This window comes from Elgaria multicarinata, chromosome 5, assembly GCF_023053635.1.
Source record: "Elgaria multicarinata webbii isolate HBS135686 ecotype San Diego chromosome 5, rElgMul1.1.pri, whole genome shotgun sequence".
Lineage (NCBI taxonomy): Eukaryota > Metazoa > Chordata > Lepidosauria > Squamata > Anguidae > Elgaria > Elgaria multicarinata.
In genome coordinates this window covers 80,885,183-80,899,063 of record NC_086175.1, presented here as the reverse complement: position 1 = coordinate 80,899,063, position 13,881 = coordinate 80,885,183, and positions in this window count along the sequence as shown.

The following is a 13,881-nucleotide window of genomic DNA, read 5'->3' as shown; positions in this document are numbered from 1 at the left end:
GCACACAATTTGTCTTGGCAAAGCAGCACAAAAACACAAATATTATATAAATATAAACTTCTTTATTTTACATTGAAAGACAGCTGCAGATGCATTCATGCAGCATGAGGCAGGGAGCTAGGTGTGAGTGCTGTGCCCAGCAGCACTATTAGGCAGGCTGTCCAGTATTATGTTCTTCTGCTTTGCATAGCCACTAGCCACATTCTCTGTGCTGTACCTACCTAGTCCCTAACTTACAGTCCTTCACTGCTAATTGGTGTCTGAATGGGAACACCCTCAGGCTCTGCTAGCATTTACAACATAAAAGGGAGATTGATTTGCACTTCAAAGGATAGTGTCTGATTTTCTCTGGAATACACAAACCTCTCTGCTAAGGGAGACTGCTTGAACTGTACCTTTGAAAAATCCAATTTTTTAAAATTATTTGCAACAAAAACTGTGAACAGATCATTCTCAAAATTTCCATAGATGACAACCATGAATCCATCTGCAAGCTCAGAAAATTCCATGTTGCTATCTTGAAAAATGAAAAAGTTATAGGCGTTTATTTCTCCCAATGGAACTCTATGGTGAAACGCATCCGAATCACGATTCAGATGTCTGAATCTTGCCTCGGATCGGGCTCCGAGGCAGTTCGGGGGAGGTCTGGATCGGTCTGAGGCAGATCGGGCCTGGTTCTGAAGGTCCGGATTGGGCTCCAAAGCAGATCGGGGGTGGGGTCTGTGCACAGTCCTACTCTTGATTACAACACTGCTATCTTTCCAGTCAAAGGGTTTGGCTTTGTGGATGTGTGGATGTGTGGATCATAACAAACTGTGGCAAGTTCTTGGTGGTATGGGGATACCAAGTCATCTTGTCTGCCTCCTGAGGAATCTGTATAACGAACAAGTAGCAACAGTAAGAACAGACCATGGAACAACGGACTGGTTTAAGATTGGGAAAGGAGTACGGCAGGGTTGTATACGCTCACCTTACCTATTCAACTTGAATGCAGAACACATCATGCGATGTGCTGGGCTTGATGAATCCAAGGCTGGAGTTAAAATCGCAGGAAGAAACATTAACAATCTCAGATATGCAGATGACACCACTTTGATGGCTGAAAGTGAGGAGGAGCTGAGGAGCCTTATGACAAAGGTGAAAGAAGAAAGTGCAAAAGCTGGGTTGCAGTTAAACCTCAAAAAAACCAAGATTATGGCAACCAGCTTGATTGATAACTGGCAAATAGAGGGAGAAAATGTGGAGGCAGTGACAGAATTTGTATTTCTGGGCACAAAGATTACTGCAAACGCTGACTGCAGCCAGGAAATCAGAAGACGTTTACTTCTTGGGAGGAGAGCAATGACAAATCTTGATAAAATAGTTAAGAGCAGAGACACCACGCTGACAACAAAGGTCCGCATAGCTAAAGCAATGGTATTCCCCGTAGTAACCTATGGCTGCGAGAGCTGGATCATAAGGAAAGCTGAGCGAAGGAAGATAGATGCTTTTGAACTGTGGTGTTGGAGGAAAATTCTGAGAGTGCCTTGGACTGCAAGAAGATCAAACCAGTCCATACTCCAGGAAATAAAGCCAGACTGCTCACTTGAGGGAATGGTATTAAAGGCAAAACTGAAGTACTTTGGCCACATAATGAGAAGACAGGATACCCTGGAGAAGAGGCTGATGCTAGGGAAAGTGGAAGGCAAAAGGAAGAGGGGCCGACCAAGGGCAAGATGGATGGATGATATTCTGGAGGTGACAGACTTGACCTTGGGGGAACTAGGGGTGGCGACAGCCGACAGAAAGCTCTGGCGTGGGCTGGTCCATGAAGTCACGAAGAGTCACAAATGACTGAACGAATAAACAACAAAATCTTTCCAGTGCCAGGTTAAGACTTTCCTCGTTGCCCAGGCATATGGCAGCACATCTTAATCACCCAAATGTTTATTTTAACGGTTTTTAATGCTTCATGTATGTAATGATCTGTGTTTTAGAATTTTAAATTTTGTATACTTGTTTTTATCTCATTTTAGAATTTCTGTAAACCGCCCAGAGAGCTCTAGCTATGGGGGCAGTATATAAATGTAATAAATAAATAAATAAATAAATAAATAAATAAATAAATAACTGAAGCCCTGTCTGCCTTTTAATTGGACTTGGAAAAAATAGAGCTATTTTCTGAGTTTGGCAGCAGGGGTGGGATGGGGCGAAGTTTGGTTTTCCTAACCAATTGGCAAGCCCAAAGGGGAGAGGGCATTTTCCCCCAACACTGCTTTTCTCATAACACTAGTGCTGGGAAGGAGCTGAAGAAATTGTTCGGAGGTATACTCATAACAGAGGAACAAAACACAATATACAAGTAATTTAGGGACTTTGCTGCCATGAATAGCCCCAGTGCCATCACCCTTATGTTGTAATTCTATAGGTATTTACCCAAGGGTAAGTCCTATGGAACTCAGTGTGACTTACTTCCGAGTAAACATTTTAGGATTGTGCTGTAAGTCAGCTGTTGTGGTCCTCAGCTGTGGATTTTCCTGGTGGTGGCAGTGGGAAGTAGCCATTTTAATTTTCCGCAAATCCATCCCAACATACTGTAGATTCACTATGGGACACTGACAAATTTAAACTGTAAAGGGGGAGGACACAAGAGGGCTCTTTGCTAATCTGTTTATGGCCAATAAATCAGCTGTTTCAAAAGTGATTAGACAATGCCTTGAAGAGTAGGTCTATCAATAATGTATTGCAGTGTGGGCTAGAAAGTGTGTGGCTTACAGGAAGCCTTTCTTCAGAAGATTCATGGCAGGCATGGCTGCAGAAAAGAAACAGACATATTATCTCCTGTACCACCCATTTCCTCTCAGGTAATTCTCTCCATGTTGAGAAGAGGGGAACAAAACATGAAATATTACCTGGACATCCTAACCAGATAATATTATTTCCACATTTCTTTCTTTGGTTTTTTTCTGGCCACACTTGAGAATGAATGGAATGAGTTGAAGAGCAAAGAGCATCTACTTTCTGATCATCCTTGATCCAGATAACAGAACCTGGGCAAATGCTCACTAGACTGTTCCTTAGCTGCTTCTGTATAGTAGGATAAAAGATCACAAAGTGGTGTGGAAAAGGAGATCCATGTCATACAATATAGTATAGCCAACAGGTGCTCAGTCAGTAGCCACATGGCAATCACATTTGAAATGGTTAGTGATGGTGCCAGAGGGAGCAATCCTATGGCCCATAGACAACGTCTGAGGGGCCATTGGATATTTCCGATGCTCAGCTCTGAGGTCAGAGACAGTGCTCTGATCTCAAGGGGCAGAATTCACCCTTCAAGCCCCCTCCCCCTTGCAGCTGGTTTGGAAAGAACTATGTCCGCTGCTTTCTGAGTATGGGAACCCAACCTCAGAGAAGGGGGAAAGGGGGTGTTTCGGGGGGAGAGACCAGGGCCAGATCTACACCTTGCGTTATATTGATATGGTCCAATCCTATCATGGTGAAGCTATATCCCTCTTGCATATTTATACCTTGTAGCACAAATAATGACATCTGTTGTGGTATTTTGGATAACTTAGAATAAAAAGAGGGAAATGACACTAGGAAACGATATAGAAGAACATGAGAAGGGCCATGCTGGATCAGACCAAGGGTCCATCTAGTCCAGTGCTCTGTTCACACAGTGTCCAATCAGTTGTTGACCAGGGACCCACAAGCAGGACATGAGTGCAACATTACACATATGGGATGTGTAATGTTCCCCAAAAGTTATCAGTGCAGATAAAAAGTGCTAGTGGAGATCTAGCCCAGGAGTTGAACTATCCTGAGGCCTCTCTAGCCCCCTTCCCTTCTCCTCCAAAACACTCTAGCTAGACAGTCAACACTGTTTAATTAAACCTAATAGCCATAATAACCTTTTCCCTTATATAATCATCTGGTTTATATTATGAGATTGTCCAGCTCAAACAGTGCTTGTCTTCATTATGAAGCGAGAGGCATTTTACAATAATAATAATAATAATAATAATAATAATAATAATAATAATAAATTTATTTGTTACCTGCCTCTCCCTCTGGATCAAGGCAGGGTACAACACAAACGCAAACACCACAAAATACATATAATTGATTAAAACATATAAAACTAATACATTATTAAAAGCAGCACACTATTAAAAGGCATCTTTAATAATAAAGTGCTTTTGCGTGCCTCCTTCTTTTGTTCCTTCAAACCATACCAACCTAGTGCCTAGAAATTTCTCAGGGATCTTTCCCCCTGGGACATGGAAATCTCCCAGAATCCTTGGCAACTAAGATGTTGCCATTTTAGAATCCATGTGCCATTAATGATGGACTTGCTGGGAGGCTTCTTGTCAGACCTCCCTATCACTACTGCGATTGAGTGGGAAGGGAAGAGGGAGTTGCTTGCTTGCAGAAAGGGAAATCATGCTACCAATAATGTCGGTGGGACTGGGACAATGACAGAGTCTGAAAACATTTCCATCATAAAACAAAATCAAATGCAGCAATGTTGTTCAGATGGAGCAGATTGCAAAATGGGGGAAGGAGATGATCAAGTCTGCTCATTATAGAATCATGTATATTTCCATTGACCTTCCCACCATTTTGTCAGTATTTCATTATAGAATATTATGACTGATTCATGATGGGACTCTATCGAACTATTACACATGTGTTTACTTGGAAGCACCAGTAGGAACCAAACATGACAGCTTAGATAAGAAGATATTTCTCTCAAAACCGAGATATCACTTAGATATATGTGGTGTGTGTGTGTGTGTGTGTGTGTGTGTGTGTGTGTGTGTGTGTGAGTGTAAAAAGTCACTTTCTTGAGCTTATTTCCAAACATACCACTCTTATATTTTAGAAGAGATATACCTTATTTCTGCTTCTCAAGGTCATTCCCCATTCTATAGAAGCAGCAAAACTGTTTCAGCAAAACTGTGTACACCTAGCAACCTCTAGAGAATAGTTCCCCTGCTGATTCAGATATTAATACTTGTTTCTAAAGACTTCAGTAAAGGTAAAAAGGACTTAAAAGATGTTCTTGGTACAAAATGATATATAAAGATATGAGAACTCTTCAGCGATCCATATAAAACATGAGAAGCCATAAAAGCCTTTCCTGTAGAGTGTTCGAAAGCAAGCCTCCTCATAGATGTATCCTTGTTTCTGACATCTTGAATGGCCTGCTTGAAATTTTGTTGGGACTTCTTGCTGAAAAAAATTGTATTATGCTACAGTGCAGAGGTAGCATAATTGCATTTGTTCTGAAGCTACAAGGGAAAATATAAGCGGGCAAACTGCTTGTTAAATACAAATGCATATAATTAGGTCTCAGAGTTGATTTCCAACCCCTTGTTTTTTTGTAAAGGAGAAGTAGTCCAAAGATTCTCGAACTTTGAAGGAGCTACTGAAACATTTCACTTCAAAGTCATTTCCCCACTTAGAATTGACCCTTCAACTGCTCCTCCTCCCTATGACAGTGGAGTGGGCCTACACAGATTCTTATTTTTTAGGAAATGCTTATTTTTCATGGCCTAAGAAACTCTCTGCTACTATTACTCAGAGTTCCAGTAGTTAGCCTTTTTCTGCTGCCAATTTTGTTAGAATACTTTAAAACCTTCTAGTAGCCTGATAGTATAGGCTTAAGCATGAGATGGGCACCAACACTGGACAAGACGAACTATTAAACAAGTTAATTTATTGAAGGGATATTTTACACTTAAGAGAACACTAATCTTTACTTTAAATCTGCTTAGTCACAATTCTTAAGGACTCAAGAGGCACTGCTGCTGTTGCAAGCTTCTTAATAATTTCTTTGACCTTAGGCCAATTCCCTAAACCTCCATCCCAGGCAAATACACTCACAACTAGATCCAGCTTTTGTGTACAGTCTTCCTCAGACAACAAAGTTGTATTTCTGAATCCTCGGATCATTTATCTGGCTTCTTGTTTAACCTTCTGGCATGATCTTAGGGCAGACTCCTGGCATAACACAGAAACCTACTTCCTAGTTCTGATCTTCATCGGCCATGTTTGGTTACCTTACAGAGAAGGAATAGTTAACATCCAGGCATTAGCTATTCACTTTCTTCTCAGTTTTCTATAATACCACACATCAACCAGAAAACCTCTTCCCCACTCTAACTACCCTTGATTGTCAACTGTCTTATTCCAACTGCTCTTTTCCAGTAGCTAGAAGAACCCCTACCAATCAAAACTGAATTTATTTGATCCCATTTATAAATATTCAAAATTATTGTCTCTCTCTTCCCGTCATAACATCACTAAGCAACTACTGCACAGATATTTCATAGTGACAAAACACAGCCTCAGTTAGATACATTATTCCCTCTCAGAGGCTACACAAAGTAAACATTACAGAACAACAACAGTTATATACATAACATTTCTTCACATCTCCAAACTACAGAGGAATCCTAACAGTGGAGGATGCAGGTGGGGGGACTTGCCCATGCAGCTTTCTCCAGTGGGAAGGTGCCATATAGGCAAAAGCATCTGCAGGATGAACACCATTGACAGAATGGGTGTAGGCTCCCCTCTGCAGCCTGCCTAAAATCTGTTGGGCAGGGTGGAAGAATAGAGAGGGGATATCCCATTGTGCAAGTGTAGGTCTGCTCCAGTGATAATAGTGGGTTGTTGTCAAACTTGATAAAGCAACTGATATTTTTGTGAACCGCCCAGAGAGCTTCGGCTATTGGGCGGTATAAAAATGTAATAAATAAATAAATTAAATAAATATTTGTTAAAGTTATTCTGTCAGGAAGGATGAAACCTGTACTCTTGCCATTCAATATAATGGGGGAGTTAATTGTATGGATGGTTCAGTCTATTAAGAATATAAAGAACTAGTGTGTTATTACTGCAGCAGGGAGATTAAATTGATGCATTATGTAAGAGCATATGGGGGAAGACAAAGACAGGATAATTTTATCACAAATTGGAATCCTTTTGTTGAATACTAAAAGAATAATTTACTATATCCAAATACACAATCTTGTTTCTCAGTTTGAACCAGATCCTAATTTAAATTTTTGAGTGAAATGTAATTTAAATTGAGATGGATAGATAGGTAGACATACAGACAGAAACTTATTTTAAGATACTACTACTACTAACCTTTTCCCCCCAGCAAGATTATATTAAGTTGGAATCGTATTGCACTTAGTGTCCCCTTTCTGCCAAATCTATGTAAGTAATGGTCAGAAATGACTGTGTATAGTACCCTCAACTTTTGGCTATTTTATCTGAAGCTACTGGATTATTTGATCAATGGATTAATGGTAGAGAAGCATAAACATACCATTACCCACTCTTCCATCAGTGCTGCTGCTGATTACATGAATTAGCATTTACTTGAGATTATACTATCCATAAATGTGTAGTGACAGCAAATTTCAGCATCAAACAACAACAAAAAACAACCCAGATATTGCAAAATGGATCTCACTCACATGTCATTCCTTAAGGGTAATTTATGCATATATATTTGTCCAAGTGAACAGTCATCTTTCCAGGTAAGTGCTTGTATTGGTCAAGCAAGCAATGATGTGAATCAAGCAATGATGTTAACCAAACAGTTGTGGATATGGCCAGCAACAATGTTCATCATTTGTTCCTGTGTGTGTGTGTGTGTGTGTGTGTGTCCTTCTGTCCAGCATGGCTTGGTGAGGGTGACTGTAGATGAAGCTCTCAGTTGCTCCCACCAGGAACTCTTTACCCCAGAACAGATGATATAAAATCAATACAGCTGACATGGATGAAAAAATGTAATATATGAATTAGTCCTTACTAATGTCACAGACTTCATTGTGGACCTCATTGCAGAGTGAAAGTTGAGAAATAATGAGACGAGACACAAGAGTGGGAATAAATATGGGCCACATTTATTAAAAAGATCTGCAAAAGGGGGAAGGCCTAAGCAGGCATCATCTATTGGCCACTTATTAGGCCATTGTTGGGATCAGGAGAGGCAATCACTGCCCATCAAGTGGCGTTTGTTCCTTTGCCACCAGATGGGCTTCCCCCTTCTGGGGTAGGGAGGCCTTCTGGTGTCAAACAGTGGTTGGCCCTCAGGGATTACCTCTCACCACAATGGTGCCTGTGAATGCTCACCAATTTATACCTCACACCAGATGCTCGCACCTATCCACCTACTCAACAAATGTGACCAAACTGAAGAACCAAATCAACCTAATTATACACCCTGCCTGTCTTACAGTGTAAAGTAGGTGAAAAAAAAACTCATAACCAAGTTAGATTATGAGCAAAAAAATCCTACTTGGCCTCCTAAAAGACGACCAGCGAACCCACACTGTCTTTAGGGAAGGGAGGGAGACAGCTGTGCAGCAAAAGAGGCAGCTGGAAGGAGTAAATCTGTTTTTATATGCCATAAATCCCCTCCCAGTGTGAGTGGTGCCAAAACAGAGGCAGCCCATGGCTGGCCACCACATCCTGTCATGCCATCCTCACCCGCAACTATCCTTCCCACACCCAGGCTTTTGCTGGGTGTGGGTGTTAGGCATTTCTGTAAAGATATTATGTAGTGTTTTATATTTACCTTCTTTGTAAATTCACTTGAACATCAGTTGCATTTTGTTTAACAGTTATTATTTGAGTTTGGTTTGGTTTAAGCAAGAGTTGTTTTGTTTCAGTAGACTGTCAGCAATTTGATCATTTTGCTCATATTTATGTATAATTTCTGTGATCAGTTGGATATCATTATTAATTAACTGAACAGTTAAAAGGTATAAAAATAAAAATGCAACATTTCATTTCAATGTGAATGAAGAAAAGAAAATGGCATATAGTGAGGATTTTTTTTTAAAAAAATTTTTTGCCAAAGAAACCATTAGAAAATTTCTAAAAGATGAATGAAAATTAAGAAAGGAAATGGATGTACTTTTCAGTATAATACCTTGTAATGTTTCCTCCAGTGTGAAAATCTATTTTCAGAGAAAGAGAGAAGCACAAAATAGAAAGAAATCATGCAAATTTTGTCAAATAAGTGATTTAGCCACAGACAGGGAAATCTGCAGGAAGGCTACTAGCATCTCGGTGGGCTGCCCATTACACTAATATGTTCATCATTTAGAAAGCTGAAATAAATGACAAAATTACTTTCCATAGATTGGACAGCAGTGCTACATACAGAGCATGTAATTAATACAATGATTGCAGGGTGTATTCATTAAGCGGTTTTGTATTTTAATAATCAAGGTTTTTTTTTCCTGCTGGAGAGATTAGTCAGACAACTAAAGATGTAACTCTACGCTTATTCTTGCAAATAAGTGACATTTTAATAACAGAACTCTACTTTTAACAGATACACTTACAAATGGGTGATAATCCAAAGTATTTGGATAGAATATGTAGCTTGAACAAGTCATAAGAAACAAATGCATAATAATTAGAAGCAAAACCAAAAACAACCTGTCTCTTCCTTTCCATCTTTTCTCTGATTTGTCTCCACTGTGTAAAGTTACATTTTGAGCTCCGGTGTTGCTCTGCACATCAGCATCTATACCAGGGGTGGAAAACATATTTGGGCTGGAGTGAGGGCAGATGCAGTGGCATAGTGGTACATTTTCAAGGACAGGAGCTTGTCATGAGAGTCTCCATGGCCACACCCTCTAGGGGAGTCCAAAAACCCAGGCAACTTTGTATCAACAAACCAGTTCTAGCACATTTCATTTCCACCAGAAGCAGACCTTGTGTAAAAAAACAAAAAACAAACACCCACCCACCCCAAAACAAACAAACAAAAACTAATGGTTCTTAATTGGCCAATCAAGACCAAGTCATCACAAAATACTTTACATTACAACAGGAAAACATTCAGTCATCTCAGGATATGGTATTGGTGGGAAAATATGTTTCCTTCTAGGTATTGCAAGGATTTCAGGTTAGCTCAAAGGAAACAGAGAAGCCTTAGGGCTGTGGCAGGTGATGCCAATGTCCCTGCTAATGAAAAAGTGTGTCACTGTGTGCTTATGAGCCCTGGCTCTATACACCACTGGGTGGATGCACAGAAACACTCATGTCCTCTGGGGGGCCAGATGATGTTATGTGGGCATGGCCATATTCATGGATGTCAATGGGTCTGGTCTCACCTACTGCATCATCTAGTCCCTGGTCATATTGCCAGCAGGAGCTTCTCCAGCTGTCACGTTAGCTTCAGAATGATTTAGAGATGTGTAAGAAAAGAAGAAAAACTACTCAGCAACTTGGCCATCTCCCAACCATAAGGTATATCCAAAAATGACACCCAAAAGATTCAGAATAAATTCCAAAGAATTGAAAGAACGAGGCAGAAAAACGAAATCCTGTAGCTCAGGCGAAGAACACTTTGGGTTAATTGGAGAACAAATTTTGGCACTGCACTAGATGGAATAGCCACATGATCAGGATACCTGAGAGAGCACCTTCTTCGTTGTCAAACCCCACCCCCACCCCCGGTCATTGAGGTCTTTGGGTGGCAGGCTCCTGGTGATTCCACATTGAGCTCTGGCCCAACTGGAGACCTCCTGGAGAGGAGCCTTCAGTGTAGTGATCCCACTTTCTATGGGACTCTGTGCCTCTGGAAGTCAGGCAAACACCAAAGTTGTGTTGTCTTCGACACCTACTAAAAATATGTTTATTTCAAAAAGCCTTCTTGGATTGACCAGCCATGGGTTTTATTGGTACTCTGCTTATAAAAACATTTTGATGTTGCATTTTATTCTGTTTTATTGTTTACATGCGGAGCAGTACATAGATGTTGTAAATAAATAAGATGAATAAATGCTTATATTCACCATGAGGATGCAGTTCCAAGCTGCTCTTTGTGTGATGACTAATCTTTGCTCTGACTATAGCCATGGTAATTAATGTTTACTTGTTTCATGCTTTCTTTCAGCTAGGAAGCTCTCAGGGAAGCATACAAAAGCACAAAACAATATCCACTGTCCAGGCCTCCAGAAATGTTGAGTAAATGCATAGTGGCATTGTAACAAAGATCCAAATAAGGAAGTGTTTTAAACATTACAGGCAGTGTGATATGCTTAGTAATGTTGGGCTGAGATTGGGAAATAATAGGTTCAAATCCCTGCTTATCAATGAAACACACTGGGTAACCTTGGGTCAGGTCCTCTCTCAGACAGCTTCTCTCACAGGGTTGTTTTGATAATAAAAATGAGAAGATTCCATGTATTCCACCCTTGGAATGATTGCATATAAATATAACGAGTAAATATTAAGGCAGCAATTCTATAAAACTATCTGAACTCAGTGGGACTTACTACTGAGTAAGTAGTAATGGGATTAAGTAATATAATGGGATTGCACTGGGATGGGGAGTCATTTGTTACTCTTTTTTGGTAGTTCAGTGTGAATATAAATTGTCTTCTGGCCTTGAGAAAGAATTCTTTAATTTATTATGCAATAATAATAATAATAATAATAATAATAATAATAATAATAATAATAATAATATTTCTTACCCATCTCTCCATTTTGATCGAGGCGGGGAACAACAATAAACGATAAAATACATAAAACTGAATTAAAATGTAATATACATTGTTTAAAACATCCTAAAAACATCCTAAAAGCATCTTAAAATTCCACTGGATAGGCCTGCTGGAAAAGATCAGTATTTATAGCTTTCTTGAATACTAGTAGACTGTTAAGTTGACGAGTCTTCTCCGGCAGGCCATTCCACAGTCTGGGAGCAGCAGAAGAGAAGTTTATCAGGGTAATATTTGTTAATCTAGTTTTTGCTAGCTGAAGTAGATTTTTCCCAGAGGACCTGAGTGTGCGGAGCAAATTGTATGGGAGAAGGTGATCCCGCAGGTAGCCTGGACCTAAACCATGTAGGGCTTTAAAGGTAATGACCAACACTTTATACTTCACTCGGAAACTAATTGGGAGCCAGTGAAGAGATTTTAAAACTGGTGTAATATGGTCACACCTAGGTGTACCAGTGACCAGCCTGGCTGCCATATTTTGAACTAGTTGAAGTTTCTGGACTAGGCACAAAGGTAGCCCTATGTAGAACACATTGTAGAAGTCGAGTCTTGAAATTACCAGCACTACCATTTTTAGGTCTTCTAACTCTAGCAAGGGGTGCAGCTGGCGTATCAGCCGAAGCTGATCGTTATTGGGGTTTTTTGACTAAAATTAGTACCTCCATAGTCTTTTCATTATAAATAAAAACCAAAGTTTGTCTTGCAGAGGTATATATAGCAACATCAAAGAAAGAACTAGATTTCCTAGTGTATGAAAAAAATGAATATTTTTGAAAATATTAAGTAACATGTAGTTGCAACATTAATTAAATAATCTGAATATATGCAGCAATTATCTTAAATGTAAAAGCTGTGTCTTCTTCGTTCTTACTCTTCATTAAAAGAAATACTATTATTCTACCTTGAACAATAAATCTTGAATAATGGAGAAATCTCTATGAGAGATCTTTCTGCATTTGTTTTCTATAATAAAAGATATCAAGCTTATAAATGAATCTGAATTTACCATCATTTTTTGAGAGCATCAACTGTATGAACTCATTACCCACCCACCCCCCACAGCCCATTTGCTTAAATAAATTAACATAATCTATTAAGCCTGAGGGGGAAATTATTTTGTATAGTATCCGTAAGCTTTCAGAACATACATATTTATTGTGCAAATCTCACTCACATATTGACCCCAAATCTGGATAAGCTCCCCCTTTAATGTAAAAAAGGATATTATATTCACTATTCCTGTTCATATTTAAATATGGTCTTCACATCTCAAGGAAAAAAAAAGCTCAGGTTTTGAATATTTCTGATGGAATGCTTCATAAGTGTAGCACACTCTCCCTGAGGGTATTATAACACTATTTCATTTAATTAAATTGATTAAATTAAAGCAAATGGTGGTCTAACCCAAGGGGAGAATATATTTAATTTATGAAACAGGCTACCGTTCACATTGCTATATTGCATGTATAGCACATTACTTCTTAAACAGAACGTTCCAGTTTCTATAACAACTCATTTGTTATGCCAAATTTAAAGTGAGTTTGAGTATCTGAGGTATTTCTATTATATTTTTCAGAAGCTTACCTCAAATATACTCACTCAGCTAATTAACAGAGAAAGGAGGAGGTGATGAACTGCTTTAAAACGTATTGCTTTAAAAGCATTAGTACGGTTTGTCACATTTATATGAATATGCATATTAAAGTCTCTTGACTATAAACCTAAACAAGATCAGATGTAGCTTGATCTACAGGAAGACAGAACAGATGTGGCTTTCTCAGGGCTTGCCTTGGTAGGGAGAGAACGGAAGGGTTCAGATGGATTTCCTCACATGTTAAAAGACTGTGTGAGGAGATCCCAGACCTGCATAAGATAGCCCCACCTCCTGCCATTCACATGCCCAGTGGATATCTGCCTTGCTGCCAATGAATGTGCTGGCTATGGCCACATCATATTCTGTGCATGCAAGAGGGGGCTCTATCTGCACATTGAGCTCCTTCATGCAAGGAGGGGATCCCAACTGGCACTATTATGCATATAGGCCCCATTGCCACATGTTCCTATGGATGGGCTAACTCACCTTTGAGTAACTTATGCACTGCTCGCTGGACGACTTTGCCACATCTGGTGAGCCACTTACACAGAAGTACAGGCACAAATGATCCAATTAGACCTGTAATTTTGCATAAATGGCCCTATTTACAGCTGACATTTGCGCAAAATGGCAATTAACATTAAATGCTTATCCACAATTTTCTGCAAAATGGCTGGTTGCGGTTAAGCGGGGATCCATCCCCACGCTTGCCAACTCAGTGTGCACCAAGTCAGGCAAGCAGGGGGCTGCAGATTGGGG